This window comes from Harpia harpyja, chromosome 16 (genome assembly GCF_026419915.1).
Source record: "Harpia harpyja isolate bHarHar1 chromosome 16, bHarHar1 primary haplotype, whole genome shotgun sequence".
NCBI classification, from domain to species: domain Eukaryota; kingdom Metazoa; phylum Chordata; class Aves; order Accipitriformes; family Accipitridae; genus Harpia; species Harpia harpyja.
Window position 1 is genome coordinate 29,492,005 of NC_068955.1, and position 13,381 is coordinate 29,505,385.

At 40.0% G+C, this 13,381-nt stretch overlaps 1 protein-coding gene across 2 annotated transcripts in view; it reads right to left on the minus strand.

Moving 5' to 3' along the window:
* Positions 1-13,381, minus strand: part of NAV2 (neuron navigator 2) — a 427,333-nt gene that overhangs the window by 373,414 nt on the left and 40,538 nt on the right. The window lies entirely within an intron of this gene.

A 13,381-nucleotide genomic window follows, 5' to 3' on the forward strand; every position in this document is an offset into this window, starting at 1 on the left:
AGTCCTTGAGCTGCAAGACTACCTTTCAGACCTAAAAGCATTGGCCCTCAAAGATAATTTGTTATCACAGGAATCTAAAATAACTATTTTCCACAAAGAAAAAAATGTTTTAGTGTTTTATAAACAAATGTGCTCCATTTTTGGATTAATATCAAGCTACCAGGATTAGCTATCACAGAATCAGGTACAGTCCAGGTACACAGCTGCATCATTTCCAAAGCACTGCAGAAAGCAAAAAGGATGTAATAAATACACAGAATCTGTGTTTACAGTTAAGAGCAACCATCTTATTTGCCCTTCCTTTTGTTACAATATTTCAATATAACATTAACACTCATTCTTTGTGCTCTTCAGCAAGACTGCCGAGTCTTGATTGATGACTCTTGTAAATATTTGTTTAGCAATTACTTATCTGTTTCTACCTTTTGGACTTTAGTGAAAGCATCTTGATCGCAAAACAAAACAATTTTATACCGAGTACTCTAACTGCCTCCAAACAGAGGAGAAAAAAACCCCCAAACCTAATTTGGATCACTGCAGCTCCAAGGTCTATGCTATTCACACGTGGCAGCGAACAACCACCTCCTCCCAGGCAAGGGCTCAAAATAGATACTATAAGTACCAACAGTGATCCTTTAAATAGGATGCTATGGATTATTGAATGGCAGTGTTATAGGACATTAGTTATTACTGCTACAGAGCTGGTGGTTGAGTTTGTTTTTTGAAGGACCACAGCTAACTACTTCCTATCGCTCTTCTCCCCTTAATAAATAAACCATCTGAAAGTAACAATAAACTATATTTGACCAGTGTGATATCTAGTTGTCAGGTAACTATTTCCCCACAGATATTAAGGAAAGAAAACTTATGGCCTTGAAGCCATACTCATACTGAAAGAAACACTCAGAAGGTAAAAGAAAGCCTCATTGCCAGTTTTTTGTTCATTTTTTAAAGAAAAAGAAAAAGAAAATATTTTGCATCCATCACTCATCAAGTGCTACAGAGCAACAACATCTACAGCATCCAAGGATACCCTTACCCCCTAGGTAAGGCCTCCTAATCTAAACCAGACCAAAACAAAAATCACACTCTAAATGACACCCTACAGCATGGAGTAAAACAGCAAGAGGCAGGATGAGAACCTCAAGTTTATGTGATGTTTCATGTCGTACCAAACTTGACACCAGAGTACAAAAGTCCTTCCACAACTTAAACGACACATTCTTATTCAGTCAGTCACATAAGCAACACCAAAGAAACCGAAGCTTATCTGCTTACACTGTTCCACTCCCTTGCAAGCAATACCTTTCCTGCACTCCTTCCCCTTGCAGCTGAACTACAGCATATGGTATACGTAGATACTGATACTCCGCTCCCAACGATACCGCTGCTCCAGCCCTCGTAGCTGCCCTCAACTGGTAAATTGGCTTTTGCCAGCCACATTACCGCTGCTCTCTTGGCAGCGTTTGCCACGGCTGTGGAGCAAACGTGCTCCTGTTCCATGTGTTCCCAAGCGAGGATGCCAATCTTTGGACACCAGCCTTTGGCATCAGGCCAGATGGATGCTTTCTGCTGTTCCTCTGCTTTATGGACTTGAATAGCAAGAGACTACGAACTGTAAAAACACAATACTGTTATCTACTGAAGAACTAAACGTTGGTCTGCCACGCAGCAGTAAAACAACCTCAGAGTAGAAATCAGAGATTTTAGAAAGAGGAACGTGCATGGAAAAATGAAAAATTTAACAGGAAATCGAAATGTAAAACTGATCTAGAGAAATAAATGTAACTTACCATCAAATACACACACCTGGGGTAAATGAAGAGACACACATTGCCGCACCCTCTTTAAGAAAATAAATATTACTTATGCCTCACATTTGTGGAACAGAGTGAGGGGCTGACAGTTTTAGCATCTCTTTTCAGAGCTGGGGAATTACCATCCAAAACCTCTGAGAAAAGCTGCGACATTGCCTTTTCAGCAGTTCCTAAGGTGGTCCCCATAAGCAGGCAGCATTTTCTGAGCAGAAACGTCTCCCACTTCTTCCCACCATCCCATACTTACGCCCACACTCCAAGCTTAAACCATTCCCCCAGATCTACTTCATCCATCAGATGAACGGCTACTGTTTGTTACTTGACTAAGAAATATTAACTTACAGCAAAGCAGATAATTCAAATGGATTAATTGCGCTTCCCAGGGCAGCCAGGCACAGACACAAAGGGAAGAGTAACCTTTTTTGGACAAGCAACGGATCAGCAGTCATGCAGCCTGCTATACCTCGATACTATCCTATGCACAAATAACAACAGTCTGCGCCTGTCTGGCACATTTACCAAGAGAAATCTGGCATATGTTTTACTGTGAATAATTAGGACAAACACACAGAACTCTGTTATTTCAAGGTAGCTTTTATCAGGGCTCCATTCCTCCAGACTTTTAAAAGGAGAATAAAGATGACAAGCTACAAGACTATCAAAAATTAATTCAGCAAGAGGCTGAAACAGATGATTGGGTAGGAATTGGAGTAAATAAAGTCTCCACACAACGTGAAGAAAACCAAACAAAACAGATACCAAACTGCACTTTGGAAATCCGTTCATCTGTAAAAGTATGGCTACTTCGCAGTTTCTCCCTGCTTTCTTCCTAAAGTGATTTAGATGTGAAAGCTTTACAATATAACCTGAATCCAGTTTAAATATTACATATGTAAATCTTGATATATGTTGTAAAGACCTGATTTTTGAAACATATATTGGTTTTCCTTTTTAGCAAAGGATTTTTAGTTGTAGAAGAGATGTGTCCATGGAACTGAAAAATATCCACAGAAACATCTAGGGAATATGCCTGATTTCCTATTTGGTTACTTTAACACTGAGTCACCTGATTTTAAATGCAAGTCCTGCCATATTTAGAGGTTTCACAAAATCCCATGCCAACCCCACCCCCAGCCCCCCCCCCCCCCCTTTTTTTTTTTTAAACAAATCCTAAGAACACACCAGATTTCACCCAGGGGCAGAGCTAGGAGCCAGGCTCACAGGCCTCCTGGCACAAGCTCACACCCCGAAGGCACACAGAGACTCCTGCGATTCACAATTCGGAAGGCAAACAGAAAGACCCCTGGATGCTTCAGTGTTGGTTTTTTTTGGTTTTGGGTGGTTTTGTCTTTTTTTTTTTTTAAATAACATTACAGTATCATATGGTACTCTTGAAAATAGTGAGATATACCACATGCTACGAACAGTCACTTTCAAAAACCTGGCATTAGCAATACCTTTTTTTGGCACGAGGTGCACCGAGGGTGCAAAAGCCACAGGGAGCTGCAAAAGCCACAGGGAGCTACAGAAGCCCTCAGCTGCTCATTTCTGCTCCTCCCACCCTTTGAACACCAACGTTCACACGGACAGGCTGAGAACAAAGACCAGTTCTCCATATGTCCCCAAAGGGTGGCTTGTGCCCACACAAGGGAAACGGCAGCCAGCCCAGCATCAGCCACAAAGAGCCCAGCAGCAGGACAAAGCAGAAGCACCTCCACCAGTGCCAGTCACAACAGCAGCGCATGTTTTACCGTGTCTTGGGGACTTCTACTTGGAAATTCAGGGACTGGTTTTCAAGAGCTTTCATTTACATAAACTTACATTGAAAAATACTTTTATGCATAGGCTGGGGAAAAAAAAACAAAGAAAAGGAAAAAAAAAGAAAAATCCTGGTTGTCCAAGTGGGCTTGCAGATGTCATTCTTGTACGGGGATTCAAAACCAACATAGGGCCAGAAACGTCAAAGCCTGACCAGGACCAACCACCATAAACACAACCAGGTAGGAAGAAAGTGATTTGATTAAACTAGTTTAATAGAGAAAAGCAGTGGTAGGAGAGACATAATTTAGAGAAGAAACACATGGAACTCAGGCATATTATGTTTTTCTACACCAAAAGTTTACACTTCCAGGCAGTTTTAAAGTGTGGTAATGACTGGTGCTGCAAGAACTCACCTTGTTCCAGCTGAGTTTGGAAAGGGTTTAATCATCTCATTCCGGACAGCTATGATGGAAGCAATGAGTTACATGAGTCAGGGTTGGTGTTAATCAGCACAATTAATCTAATTTGAAGATTAACCCAAGGAGGGAAGAGCTCCTTTAGGCACAGGTAAAATAACACATGAGTCAGTACTTGGCAGTGACGGTGATTAGTTTGAAAATTCAAGTTGTGGTTTGTTGGAAGGTTTGGACTCAGTCTGAAAAGGAAACACACAGATTGTTAGGTGCTAGGACAGAAACTCAGGCAGTCTTTCTCCGACCACCAGAAACAAAGACTCTACTGTCACTGAAAACATCTGTTAATTTGTCAAACACTAGAAAGCGTCTCGGGACCCAACACCCAAGCTACAACCGTACACGAAGCACTGCTCTGACATGGGCCCGTTCTGTTGCAAGTACTAATGGCAAGGGCTCTTTGTGGACAGTTTTATACATCATGCTACATTTCGAGCCTTTTTTGTAATTGATTCCCCCCACACCATGGAATTACCATAAAAAGGCTCTCATTAATATCCATACAAAAAGATATGGCTTTCACAGTGCCAGGACCCATTTTTAAAGCATCTGATGTCTCCTAAGCAGTGCTTCTGGTTTCTTCACATAGAAGTTTCAGAAATCCCTTAGGCAACTTCAGAGCTGCACCTCATAGAATACAGTCCACTTTCAGCACAATACAAACAACAAGCTGTTTAAGTATTGCCATACATTCCTACAAATTTAGGGCAGCAAAAGCTAGCATAGCCACCAAAGGAAGCGGCCTACCCTTGTTGCTACACTCACACCTTTTCCTTTTCTGCGTTACATGGCTGAACAGCAAATTGGGTGGGTGAATTGATCCAGGGTAAAAACATTTTGAAGGTAAGAAAGGTTAGTTCTAAGTTTATGTGATTTTAGAGTATACAGGAAACTCCACGGTTCCTTCCAGAAGCATAAGAAACTGATGGAAGAAAAAACTAAGTCATGTCACATCTGACAGTTGTCCAGCCCCGATTTTAAGCAGCTGTTTGCCAAGTAAGCCAATTGCCATGGCACTGGAAACACACATTAGCTAGGGAAAGGTTCCTAGAGCTCCCTGGCAAGGTGTCACTCCATACATAGATTTAGCAGCCTGCCTGTACACTCAACAGCCGTGAAGACTGTTGCCTCAGAAGAAGTGATTTATCCCCTTTGACCTGATCTAAAGCCAACGGAGCTCAGCTGCGGCATCCAGCAAACTTGGATAAGAGTATTTACAGCTGTCACTGGCTAATGTCTTACTGCTGATAGAAGAGCCATCTTTTGTTTCATATTCAGAGCACTAAGATACAGCACATTTCATTTTTGTTTCTTGGCTTCCACTAGGGAAGATGCAAAAGTTGAAACTCTTCAATAAACTACCATCATATAGCATGCAGCTAAGGAGAGAACTGTCCCCATTTTATCCAGATCAAAACCAATTACTACTCCTGTTATGAAATAAATCACTACTTACATCTGTATCAACTATTAATTCAGGAATGTGCTTACCAACTTCTTAAGACTTCTCTGAAGTACATAATCGCTACTGCACAAAGCAGTATCGAGGGAAGAGAGGAACAAAATCTACTAAAGGTTTACGTTAGCATTACCAGAAGTCATGACAGTTGCAGAGACCCCTATTATATATATCATATGTGTTGTTGAATGTTGCATATCAAGATGTGAAGACCTGTTTCAGAGTTCCTACATAACTCCAAACAAGAGAGGTTCAGAAGTTCTCAGCGTGAACTAGAAGTGAAGTCTTATCACTTAATTCCTTCGTTTTCTCCCCCCAACTGTAAAATTCCTACTGAAAACTTAACAAAACGTTTTGTGTTAATAGTTCCAATTAAGTCAGTCAATAGAAGCACAAAAACATTGACAAGGACAGTTCAGGGAGGCAAAAAGTTTTGTAATAGCTTAAGTTCTGTTCTGGACCAAATCACAATATTATTATGGGGTAAACATAATAATGAGCTATGTGGGCGAGTGCTTTCTGAGTAGTCATTACCAAACAGTTACAATCTTTGGTTTTTTCCGGCATCCTGGTGGGCAGCTTTATTACAATGGACAAGGAATACATGTTTATAGAGAACATATTACTTTTCACCTGTGAAAGAAAACTCTCACCAAGTCACAATGTATGGCAACTGTTATGCTCACAGTAACAGGCTTTCACCAGCACTGAAAAGGCACCTACCGCAGAAACCCTGCTCTCAAGGCCTGGCAATCCACTGCTGCTACTCCTTCATCTCTCACAGAGCATCGCTAACAAAAACAAATGTGCACGCATGCCTTCCTGCACACACACACTCTATAATAGTCATGTTTTCCGTTTAAGCTTTTATACATCTAAAAGTTTTCCCATAAGGTCACAAAAGAATTATTAATGTATCTCGAAGAACAAACTCATCCTAAAGTCATAACAATGTACACCTCAAGCAATTACTACAGAAAACTGCACAAGGAATCATTGCAACAACCTGCCAACCAAAAGACTGCTCTGCTGCACAAGAGCGCACATAACTCAGAGAACTCCATATTAAGAGAACCTGTGCTCAATGTGGCATTTTGAAAGCATTTTTCTCTTAAGCGAGACCATGCGGCTACGCCTGCCCCTTCCAAGGAAACAGCCAAAGCTAGACGAGAACTAATTTGGAGTACTTAATGAATAAACACACAAGTATAAGGGATTATAACTGGCCTTACACTCACACAAAAGAAGCAGGGCAACGTGAACAGGAGCCCATGGCAGGCATGAGAACAAAGTCAGAGCATCAGGACTGCTGCTGGTAACGGGCAACCCAAAGGGTTCACGGCAGGTAAGGCTACTGCCCTGCAGTCAAGTTGCAGATTCAAGCCAGAAGGGCAGAGACCACAGGCTGTCCTCCAAAAGCTATGTAGGAGCTATCTCTAAACATGATCCTCCGTCCCCTGGAGATAAGGCCGACGAGCAGTTTCACTACAGTCAGTACAGTATCACTGGAAAAATCTCTAAATAAAGACACAATAAACCCTTCATTCTCAGCAGCCCCCCCCACCCTCCCCCAGCAGCTCTCCAGTGTTTCTCATCTGGGTATTAGAAATGTTTTCATCTCTTCTGATGGGGATTTTATTATTTATGTTTTGCATTTTCTTGTTTTATTGATAGGAGATGAGGGGAAAGAAGACAGCAGTCGTGGAAGTTTAAAAATCCCCATTGTTGATGCCAGAGAATCCAGGAAAATTGACGCCTGTCTTTGTATCATCATTATCCTCTCCGTAGGTGTGAGCATTTGCTCTTCAAGGACTGCGAAAAAATACAGCTCCCAACTGGTTGTACAGTCTTGAAACCCTAAAGAGGATTTTTAAAACAACAGCCAAGGGACATGGAGAAGCAAAGCAGCAGGACCAGCTGCAGGGGACAAGTATGAAGGAAGATGATTATTCAAGCTTAAAAAATGAAGATTAACTGTCAAAGAGGAAAAAATAAAAATAGTTTGTCACTTATAACTCATGCAAGGCCACGTCAGAGTGTACAAAGTCATTTAACACATTCCCAGCTTCAAGTAACTTTGCAAGTGACAGTGCTGGATCCGGGGCTGCATCATCTATAGCCAGGCTCAGAGGTTGAATAGTCACTGATGGCGAAAGGCAGCTGAACCACCTCGGCGTGTTTCTTGTTTCTGTGGAGTACTGCCTTTGATTACAGCAAGACACAACCAATCTCAACCCGACCACTGCTTCTTTTTTTGATGCAATTGCATCAAAAGAGAAAACCCTAAAAGGTATGAATCGGGAATGCCTGTGATGTTTTGGATTCACTATCTTAAAGTCCTGAAAATTATTTTAAACTGACTGGGATTGGAATGCTAGCAATTAGACGAGAAACGGATGCCTCACTACAAGCAAGAGCAATAACAGTAACAACAATTACCATTTTGTGAGATGGAGTGTAATGCACACCAGAAAAATGCATTTTTAATTTGTCAGAGCTAATATTTATCCAAGGTAACAGATGATTTACTTTGTTGATTGCAAACTTCTGGAGCCCTGGGTTGAATCTGTACATAGCATAAAGCTCCCTTCAGCAGCAAGCGAATCTTTGGTGGCAACCAACAAATGGAAGGAGAGTCAAAAGTATAAAGAAAAGAACTGAACAAGAAAGTGAAACAACTGGTTTACATCACAACCACAGTACAGGGCTTTGTTCTTCCTCCACATGAATTCTCTCAGTAATCTCTACAGTTATAAAAAAAATTAAAATAGATAACATGCCTTTCTTCTAAACAATTTCTCAAATTTTCTGATAAAGTTCAGCCACATGCAATCATGATACTATCAACACTGAATTGATTTTGCCTGCGTAAGGTTTTAATTTACACTGTTTATCTTGTGAGCATTACCTACTGTACTATCTGTCAGCGCAGAATAGGTTTAGGTTTAAAATTACCGACCTCTTAGTCTTTGGACTGTGAATGTAGAGAGGCTAGTTATATTATGGTACAATAGCTGTAATGGCTAGTGTGCATTGAATCTTAGATTAAAATAAGACACGACAAGTATACGTGAAAAAAAAATTCTGCCCCACGGAAAGCATCTGCACGCAAGCATTACTTTTGGTTGTTATTGCACAGGCACCATTTTCTCTCAAATAAATCTGGAGATTAAGGTGTTGGGTTTCTGTCATTGACTGTTTTCAAATCAAATTATTTGCCTTTTCTAGTGCACATTTACTAATCTATAAAGTATGTATTATGCATATACCTTCCTTTCATAACAGGACTGCTGCAACACTTAAGCAATTTGTTTGTTATATGGTTCCCTATCATTGTATAATCCCCCCCAACTTCTATGCATCCCACTAATAACTGTTACCTTATGGATTTGTGTAGAACATGAATGAATCCTGTCATCAAAACAACAACCAAACAGCTGGGGCAATGACAACAATAGCTTAAATCCCTTATCATCAATTTTCCACTTCATTGGATTTGATACCACAAGCCAGTGGCAACCCTCTGAAACCAAACAGGGTCATGCAGGTGCAAGCCCATATTGAATACAACATATGCAGAGGTCATACAACTTAACTTGTCCCATTCCTTCTCAATTTGACACAAGCTGTTGTACTATTGCTTGCCCCCATTTTTTAAGAAATTGACACCTTCACTTTCTGCAGAGCCTTGAACAATTTCAGCTCCTCAGACATAGCATATCTAAAAGAATGCTTGACTTTAAGCATGCATTTAGAGGCATTAAAACAGAAGAATATCATAGCTTGGAGACTACATCGCATGCATCGTATATGCTATTTATAGACCTGTATGGATACCATGCGTTATTACATGTACTTCACGAGAAGCTTAATCATGCAATATATCTTTTAACATCAAATTACTGACTTTAGCACAATTGCTACCTGCACTAAGTAAAACAAAGTGACATGAAAATTAGCATTCGCTCCCTTTAAAGTTGCATTCAGGTCATTATCCTTAATGTGAAACAGGTGTATTGAATTTAGGATGCTTTTTTGCCAAATATATTCAAATGACAACCAACCTATGCAAATCTGTGAAATAAAATTCTTCAGATACCTGCAGGTTTTCTTAAAAAAATCCATCTTAAAAAGACATTTCATAAAGCAAAAAATACCTACTCACACTGCAAAATGTCACAGGTTCAGCAGTTCAACTGATTTCTTCAGTGTCTACTTGGTTTTAAGACTTTTACACACACATGCACACCATATAATCGTAGGTAAAATACTTCCCCTTATTATTTAATCCCCTGAAGCTATAACTGAAAAATGCTAATATTACCCTGCATGCTTGAAGCAGCTTGTTAAAGAAAGGCAATTTTCTCATGTGTCAAAAGATTCCAGTCCCATGAGATCCTCTGGTTAATTCATAAAGTAATTTAATCATAATTAAAGCAAAATTGCATCTTACCCAACCATCATATTTTGCAAGACAGATTTAGCTAAAAAATAAAAAAAGTGTACATTGCCAGCAGGAAGAAAGTATAAGCACATTACAGGAGATGGGGGGAATTAAAGGTTAGAGGCTGTCAACTCTGGTAGAGGTAATAGAGAACTTCTGCAGGTCCAGGTTCCTCCCCAGGTCTCGGCAAGCCCATGGGTAGATGGGCCATACTCTCCTCTACAAGACTGATGACTTAATTTTGCATTTCTCCCTCTGACAAATTATTTACTTCAAAAACTCACTCACCCCCTACTAATTACAGCAACGCAAAAGCACAGCTTTTGCCGTTCACCCACACATGGCCATCAGAAAATAATGTGGACGTTTTGTTTTCTGACGGGTTATATTTAGCCACAGAAGTAACCACATACCCAACGGTGACATTAAAATTAAGATAACCGGAATTAGACTCTGCAACTAATGTTGGTTTCCTGGATGGGCTGAATTAACAATAAATACAGCATGCAATGCAGCAAGTATCTATCTGCCTCTGAATTAAGCAACAACAATTCATGAAGGAAAACAGAAGTCTTTTGTGTTTGGATTTTTGTTTTGTTTTGTTTGTTTGTTTCGGTTTTTTAAGTACTGAAAACTAAGACTGATATCAAATACAATAACTATCTATAATCTAGTTTATAGAAGTTGTTAGGAGTCAGCAAAACTATGTGTAAAACACCATGTTACTAAAAATGATGACATTTCCCTCGCTAGTAGTTACAGAGCACTTCGATGCCTCAAGGTTACATTAGAGTCCAATGAAAGTCAGTTCAAATGGGGTTCTCAGGAAAATAATGGCTAGATAGGAAAACTCTCCCTAATTCCGATACAAACATTGCAGGGGGAAAAAAGAAAAAAAACAAAAAAAACCCCCACACCACCACACAAACCCCAAAACCAGGAACACACACTAGAAAAGCGCTGTCTTACTGCGCTTAAACAAAAGAAACAGCTACATCGGATGGAATCAAACTTTATCCTCACTACTAGAAGGTCCTTGATAGAGAAGCAGCAGCACAAGAAAAACTGTATTCTATTCCAAGATTCAGCATTTGTTAAAGCTTGATTTTATTAAATCTTTTTTGCAACAACCCAAACCTCAAGCCTCAAACCACAAACCTTCTCCTGGGAAAAAAAACCCAACCCAACACTTTGCGGCTGTGGCACCCATGGCTGCGTCCGAGGTAGATGAAGAGAGCTTACTGCGAGCGCTGAAGAGACCAGGTCAACCGTGCCTTCCGAAACAGAGCACTGAGACCATCTCCTCCGGGTCGGTCATGCCCGAGGTCTCTCGCAGCCTATATATATTTCCAAAACCTCCCAACAGCAGGCTGTGCTACCCACACACGGACTAGCTCATGCACCCGACGCTCCAGTTTAGAGATACCCCAAGGTATCTCTTAAGTTGTTAAAAACACCTTGTACGCTATCACAACAATGACTTTAATTCACAAGTAAGACTTCTGCCCAAATTTGAATATCTATTTATTGGTCCATCTTCCCTTTATTCCTTGCTAATACATGCAGGAGTGAGGGATGTGTAGAAGGGGTTTAGTTTTTTTTTTTAAACAAGTACTTTTAGATTTCCAAGCCATTCTCTATAGAAGCAACACCAATACCAGTTACTAGGGCTTCAAACTACAGAAGGGCCTTACTGATATAAAAAAGAGCTTTGGACTTGGAGAATACGTTCCTGCTTCTTTGAGAACAGGTTGTATGTTTTTCTTCTCTTCTGACAACCCAAACGCTGCATTCCACAAGCACCAAGATCATGAAAGGTTTTGTCCACAAAGAATTAAATGGAAAAATAACACAAGATACTCTTAGGCTTGCACAGATTGTGATACATGATATGGACTATGGACGACAGTGAAAACACCTTTCACATTTTAGGTCTTTTCTTAAAAAAAAAACAATCAATGTAAATATTTAAAAACAAAACAAAAATCCCTGTTGTGGTTACGATTCAGAAGCATTATTACAATCCAAGCCAGAAGGTCTCACTCTCTTCAAAGATTTCACTATAAACCATAACTTTCAACTACAACTTTTAAAGTTTTAAGTAGGCCAGTGAGAATTAAAGTCAATGCACTGTTCAATGTTAAAATTATTCAAATTATGCTTAATTTTTTACCGCAATGTTCAGAGAGCATGTTCTAGATCCTTCAAGAAAATCCTTTAGATCTCTTCAAGAAAAACTAAATACTATGGTTATATCACCTGTGCCATCTGCAAGGCTACTTTCAGGTAGATGACAACATTTATGAAAAAACAGTTAAAATATTTACCATTATTACCCCTTTTAGCATCAAGATGATACTTAAAGAATGGTGGCAAGCAGACACAAGGGACATGAGGTCTCCAGCGCATTTGCTGACACTGTCACTGACCCACCTGTAAATGTTCTAAAGGGGGATCAGTCCACCACCCTATGGGAGATTATTAGCAGTCTACTACACTTGAAGGTTTAATAAATCACTGCCAGGATATTCCTATAGATATTAATCTTATTTTTGTTGATGTTTGTCCCATATATTACTTAATAATCTCAGTCAATCTTGAATAACTGCTCTAATTAGTCTTCACGCTCTCCTGCTACTAGCAAGTATAATACTGCATTCATCCCAGCTCCTTTGAAGGCATTTTAGCCTGACATGTACATTTGCTGTATCGCTGAACAAGGGCAGAAACAAGCTCTGCCTACCTTAAGAAAGGAAAAGCACAGGCTCTATCTGACTGAGACACAAATGTTTTATTTTAACCTAAATGTTCTCTTTCGGATCAAGGTCACTAATTAGAAGTTAAAGATCCCAATTTGCCTCACTGGTAGATCTGTTAAATCAATTGATAATTTATTAACATTGATTTTTGACCCTGGTATGCTTTACAGGGCACTGAGCATCTCTTACTTCTCACAATGCATTTTGTAGAGAAACCACAAATAAAGCCGACATACACGACAGACCTACCTTGCCGAGTGCTTGCAGCGGAGAAATTTAACACAGAAACCAGGGAATAAAGCAGAGTTATCTCAGTGATTTACAGTATGAACAGGCAAGAAGCCAGTCCCACCTTTGACATGGTATTTAGTCAACGCGTACAGGATTGTTATTTCCAAATCGTAATAGGACAGCATAATTAATCTCCAGGTACTTGGGTGGGAGTTACAGGTTTTCACATGCTTCCAGGCTACAGGACAGTTGCCTCCTTCCCTTCAGGAGAGAAAATTGTAAGCCTAACCATGACTTTATAATACTATGTTAACACGACAGCCCCTCTTCACATAAAGTACTAGTCCCGTAACGTTCAGCGGCAAAATCGCCAGGTTATTATTGCTATAATAATACGCTAGAGTAATAAGCCGGTGTCACCTTAGTCACAATCAGGC